We start from the raw sequence: 6095 nt of genomic DNA, 5'->3' as shown, positions 1-6095 counted from the left end.
ATTCTTCAATAAAAGCATATACAGGCCTGGCCCGTGGCTCACTCGGTAGAGTGAGGTGCTGATAACACCAAGGCCACAGGTTCGGATCCCATATAGGAATGGCCGGTTAGCTCTATGGGTGAGCATGGTGCTGACAATGCCAAATCAAAATAAATAAATAAATAAAAGCATATGCAGGCTGGCCAGTTAGCTCAGATGGTTAGAGTGTGGTCTTACAACACTAAGGTCAAGGGTTTGGATCCTGTACCTGCTAGCCACCCCTCCCACACACAAAAAAAGAAAAATGGATGTTAATCAACAAGAGAAAATGATTTTCCTAAAGAACCAATTTTTTTTGCGGTGTGTGTGACCGATAAGGGGATCGCAACCCTGGGCACAGTGCTGTCTGCACCATGCTCCCTATATAGGATCCGAACCCACGGCCTCGGTGCTACCAGCACCGCACTCTCCCGAGTGCACTATGGGGCCGGCCCAGAACCAAATTATTAATGACTATTGGAAAGATTTCCTTCCTCTGGGTGATGGTAAAATTTGAGATTCTGTTGGGATACTTCTTGATTAAAATCCTATGAATATTTATTCTTTACAGTGTTTTTTTTCCCTCCCTCATTAAAATGTTTAAGCTTTGATATTTACAGGAGTGGCAGAATCAGGTCTGTAATATCTACCTGCATCATTTTCAGGTGAGTGGAAATGCTAAAAGTGTATTAAGATAGTAACAGTGGTAAGAGAAAGAAATAAAAAAAAAATATTGGTTTCTCAGTCTGGTATATTGGCCTTTGGCTCCTACCTGACATAATTTTGCCAACATCACTCTCAAAGTAATTTCTCTTATAAAATATGGCACAATCACCACCCTATTCTGAACATGAGTATTTAATCTCAGAAATAATATTTAAAGTGTTTGAAATATTTGAAGAGACAAGTTGATTTTTATGGAGCCAGCTGATAATAACCTATGCTGTTTTCCACTAAGGTGAATACCCTGGGGTATAAGAAAATCAGAAGAAAGTCAGAGAACTTCTGGGGATATGAACCCTTGACCTTGGTGTTACCACCACGCTCTTATCAAGTGAGCTAACTGGCCAGCCCTAGAGAACTTTTTAAAGGGGTTTCATAGTCTAAAAAATTAAACATGACAGAATGCCAATCTGCTCCCAAGGAAAAGATTTTATAAACGCACAAAGCTATTTTAAAATTCCCTTTTATAAAATCAAACAATTCAAAGCCATGGGCTGCCATCTTCAAAATCTGAAAGCAGAGTGCTGGTAGGGTTGCCAGATTTAGCAAATACAATATATATATGATGCCCAGTTAAATTTGAATTTCAGATAAACAATGATAGTTTTTAACATATGTATGCTCCTAACTATCACATATTTGTTTTGTTTTTGTTTTGTTTTGTTTCTGTTTTTTTGGCAGCTGACATGTATGGGGATCCGAATCCTTGACCTTGGTGTTATCAGCACCATGCTCTAACCAGGTAAGCTAATGAGCTAGCCTCATGTTGCATATTTTTAGTATAAGCATGACCCATGAATATTTGAGACATACTCATAGTAAAAAAACTATTAGTCGTTTATCTGAAATTCAAATTTAACTCAGCATCCTTTATTTTATCTGGCAACCCTACTACTAGGGAGTTACTTGGCCTAACCCTATTGTTACTCTGCAGAACAAGGGGCCCCAACCTGGGCAATGAGAATGTGCCTTTAGGGTTATTACATGGAATTATAACGTTAGCAATGATCATAGTAAAACAAGAATTAAACCTTTCTTCTCCATGGATTTCCACTCAGTCTCTTTCACACTGTGAAAAGCACTTAAACATATTTCCAATTATTCAGAGTAATGGATTAATTGTACTAAATAAAGAGTATACCTCATTTGGATCTCTTGGGTTAGGATTTGTTTGTGTAGAGCCTAAGAGCCCATATGGACTGATGAACCCAGAGAACTTGTTTCTCTTGCTAGGTTTGTCATTCCTAGTGAGGAATAAACAGACTTGATTTTGTAAGGCAGTTTGAGGACTTTAAAAATGCTGAATTAAAATATTTTTTTCTAATGAAGTTATCCCCCATCCCTTTCACTAAAGGATTACTCCATTGTTTGGCTTTATAGGACTTGTCATACCATGTTAGATCTCCAGGGTGAAAGCCTGCCTAATGGAGGCTGGAGTACTAGTACTCTGGAAAACGGCAACGTGGCTTAGAGTCTGATTTAAGCACTCATGGAGGGAGCATTCTTTCAGCATCAGCTGATGTTCTGCACCAAGGGATTCTGTTACCCTCATTTGAGCTGCCTGGTTATTCTAGCAATCAGATCTTTCTGTCTCCTTCTGTTACCCGGTCTTGACACCAGCTATCATGTGCCCTATTTACCTTGACTCCCAGGCATACAATTCTTCTTTTATTTTCTTTAAACTCAAATGTCAGAATATTGGAATTTCTAGGACATTTATATGGCATATGACAACAGTGGAGAATATATGCAATCGCAAGTGTCCGGTGAAATCTAGGGCATGTATGGTCCCCTGAATATTTCAACACCTGTCAGTTACCCAGAACAGCAAGGATATTTGGAAAGGAGATAGGGCTGGGAGTCAGAAATTCTTGTCGTCATGGCTTTAGTCATTGCTTTTCAGTTAACGTTGGGCAAATTACAGCATCTATCTCTGTCCTGTGTCAGTTTCTGATCCCCTTTTATTTGAAGCCCCCATAACAATAATAAAAAAGAATAAAGGAAAAGGAACTAATTTCCAATTTACTTTGGCTATCCTTAAAACGGAATTTATTAATCCTGTTGTTTGTAACATGGCCTACTGGGCTTCTCTGTCCCTTTACCATGAAAAGGGAGAAAACTTATGAAAAACAAAGGCCTTAAAGATTTTACCATTTTAATTCCTTGTTCAGGAAAAGGATGAAACATGTATCTGCTTTCAGGACTTTAGCTTGTAAAATTCTAGTCTGAAGCCCACTTGGATAGAACTACAGTGTTCTAATCCCTGGAAAAAATAAAAGGGGGCTTTAACCTAAAGAAAGTAACTTACCCTGTCAGACAGTAATAAAAGCACTTTCCGTAAAATAGTGACTCCTTTTTCTCCCCTCCACCTCCTCCATTCCTTTGATCCTGTCACCCTCCCTTGCATCTATTGATATCCTTTTGCATTGAGATAAGACATTAATGTATCACTTTAGCAAAAGTGCATAGGACAAAGCAAAGATAACATACTTTGGCATCTCTTGGCACTGAGACATATCACGATAGAGCACAGCAAGAGTTCGAGATTTCCTGATGCAGAATTGCTAAAACCGTGGCCCCCACTTCATAGCTAATGCAAGTGTGGGGGCAAGAAGAACATAATCTCTTTTGAATGGTTTAAATTGTGCCTTTTTGCCTAAAGAGTTTTGTCTTTTTTTTTCCTGACCTGCCCTAATTCCTGTTGTCAGGTCCCTAGGGTATCTGTGCTATGCCTCATTCTCAGCGAATGTATATTTTATACAGTGTGATCCCACTTTGAACTAAAATAGACCACCTCCAGAAACCTGCTAGTGCAGGCTTCCCAACGCTAAAAAATTTAAGCAGTTTGAATTGCTTTTTGTCTTTTTGGCTTCTGAGTCAACTCACAATAAAGAGATGTTACCATCTTTTTATTATTATTATTATTATTACTACTACTACTATTATTATTTTAAAAGGCATCAGATCTCAAAGGCCTGCCTCCTTTTTCTTTTTTTTTTTTTTCCTTTTTGTCTTTTTTCGTGACTGGCAACGGATTGCAACCCTCAGTGTCACGCCCGTACCGGACCGGGACCGGCAACGGGATGGCAACCCTCGGTGTTGTGCCCGCACCTCGCTCAGCCAGTGAGCGGCCGGTCTGTATGTGGGATCCAAACCCTTGGTGGGAGCGCCGCCGCGCTCCCAAGCGGCACACTGTAGTAGTGCGCCACTGGGCCGGCCCCCTGCCTCCTTTTTCTTAGAAAATGCATAACATCTGAAAACGAAAGGGTCCCAGATGCTTACTTTTACAGTGTCTCTTTAGCTGTAGCATTATTCATCTATTGGGAACAAGATGACTTTCAGTTCAGTCCTGTGAATAAGCAGGTCACAAGCAATTTCTAGCTCTCCCTATACTTAAGTATTTATTAATCTTCACTCCTGTGCAAACTCTATAGGGAGGTTGGCAACAGAAGATTCTCATCCTAAGTCATATATGTAGCTAAGACTCCAACGTGAATTGCTCTCATAAAATCACACCCCATGAGATGTGATTCCACCAGGTTGGCAGGCCTTAATGTCTTGGGTCCCTTCTCTTCACTCCATCTTTATTTAGGATTGGACTAAAGTTGAACTTATTCTCTTCACTAGGCATGGGATCAGATATTATTGAATGAGGACTAAATCTGATGTTAATTCTTCTTGTCAGGGATTTAAGAAGCTAACAGACATAGAGCCATGGGTACAGAAACTGAGGCACTCTGATTGTTGACAAGCTGCTGAGACTTCTTCTTCTTTTTTTTTTTCCTTTTTGTCTTTTTTCGTGTCCAGCAACGGACCGCAACCCTCAGTGTTGCGCCCGTACCGGACCAGGGGAGGCAACGGGCTTGCAACCCTCGGTGCTGCGCCCACCCCTCGCTCAGCCAGTGAGCGGGAACCGGTCTGTATGTGGGATCCGAACCCTCGGCGGGAGCGCCACCACACTCCAAAGCGGCGCACTGTAGCAGTGCGCCACCAGGCCAGCCCCTGCTGAGACTTCTAATTCCTCTTTGCTACTCCACCAGTCTGGTTCAACCTAAGGCAACACTGGTTTTTTGAATTTGAAATCGAGGCAAACATCATTACAAACTCAATTCCAATATGCCAGCTCCAGATCACTGTAATCTTTTTTTTTTCCTTTTTGTCTTTTTTCGTGACCGGCAACGGATTGCAACCCTCAGTGTTGCTCCCGCACCTCGCTCAGCCAGTGAGCGGCCGGTCTGTATGTGGGATCCGAACACTCGGCGGGAGTGCCGCTGTGCTCCCAAGCGGTGCACTGTAGCAGTGCACCACCGGGCCGGCCCAGATCACTGTAATCTTTAAAGATTTGGGATTCCATGAGAAATGTTGTAGCAGCATTCCAGAAACCCACACTTGGGAAATAGACACATGCATTCTTGCCTGTAGCAAAGAGTGTGGCTTCACTCCCTAACTCTTTCTGCAAAGCCCTCCTGGCTAACCCTTCATAAGAGGGCATAGCTTCCTGCCAGTCGCAAAAAAAAAAAGGCATAGCCAAACAGACTCATCTCAATTTGAAGATTACCAGCAAAGGGGCTGGGTTTGGTCATGTAGCTGCCAGTCACTCAGGATTGGTAAATAAACCTGCAGTAGTGGTTGTGAAAAGGGAAACAGAAGTACTGGATTAGACAAAAAAAAAAAAAGGAGGGGGAGGGAGGTTTTGGTGATGGGACATAATAATCAACCACATTGTATATCGATAAAATAAAAATTTAAAGAAAAAAAAAAAGAAAGTAGATATAGTAGATATTTGTTGAATTCAGAGGCTTGTCTAAATAATGAAGGTTCAAAAATACATTGGCTAGCAAATGCAAATTCAGGATACATAGCCCTAAAATGTTGTTTACTTAATTCATTTGATGAAATTATTAACAGTATCAGCTAATTGCTTCTGCCAATTGCTGTGTAAATTAAACGATGCCCTAGCATACTGAAGGCAGTGTCACACCTTCCGAAAGGCCCAGAGAGAACTTCAAGAGAGATTAGGCCCATTATCATGTGTCCTAGAGAACTGCAGAGTAGGATTGCTCCCAGTGTTACTGATAAAGGTATGCCTCTGAATTGTATTTACCATTGCAAAGACAGTTAGAGATTTAAGGAAATAATAGAAAACTGTGTGGCTTAAAAATTCTCAAAATTGATGGGCCGGGGGGCCGGCCCGGTGGCGCACTGCTACAGTGCGCCGCTTGGGAGTGTGGCGGCGCTCCCGCTGAGGGTTCGGATCCCACATACAGACCGGTTCCCGCTCACTGGCTGAGCGAGGGGCGGGGGCAGCACCGAGGGGTGCGATCCCGAAGCCGGTCCCGGGGAGGGGAAGGCGG

This window comes from Galeopterus variegatus, unplaced genomic scaffold, assembly GCF_000696425.1.
Source record: "Galeopterus variegatus unplaced genomic scaffold, G_variegatus-3.0.2 Scaffold649, whole genome shotgun sequence".
In the NCBI taxonomy this organism is placed as follows: domain Eukaryota; kingdom Metazoa; phylum Chordata; class Mammalia; order Dermoptera; family Cynocephalidae; genus Galeopterus; species Galeopterus variegatus.
The sequence above is the reverse complement of the archived record's forward strand: the minus strand, read 5'-3'. Positions refer to the sequence as shown.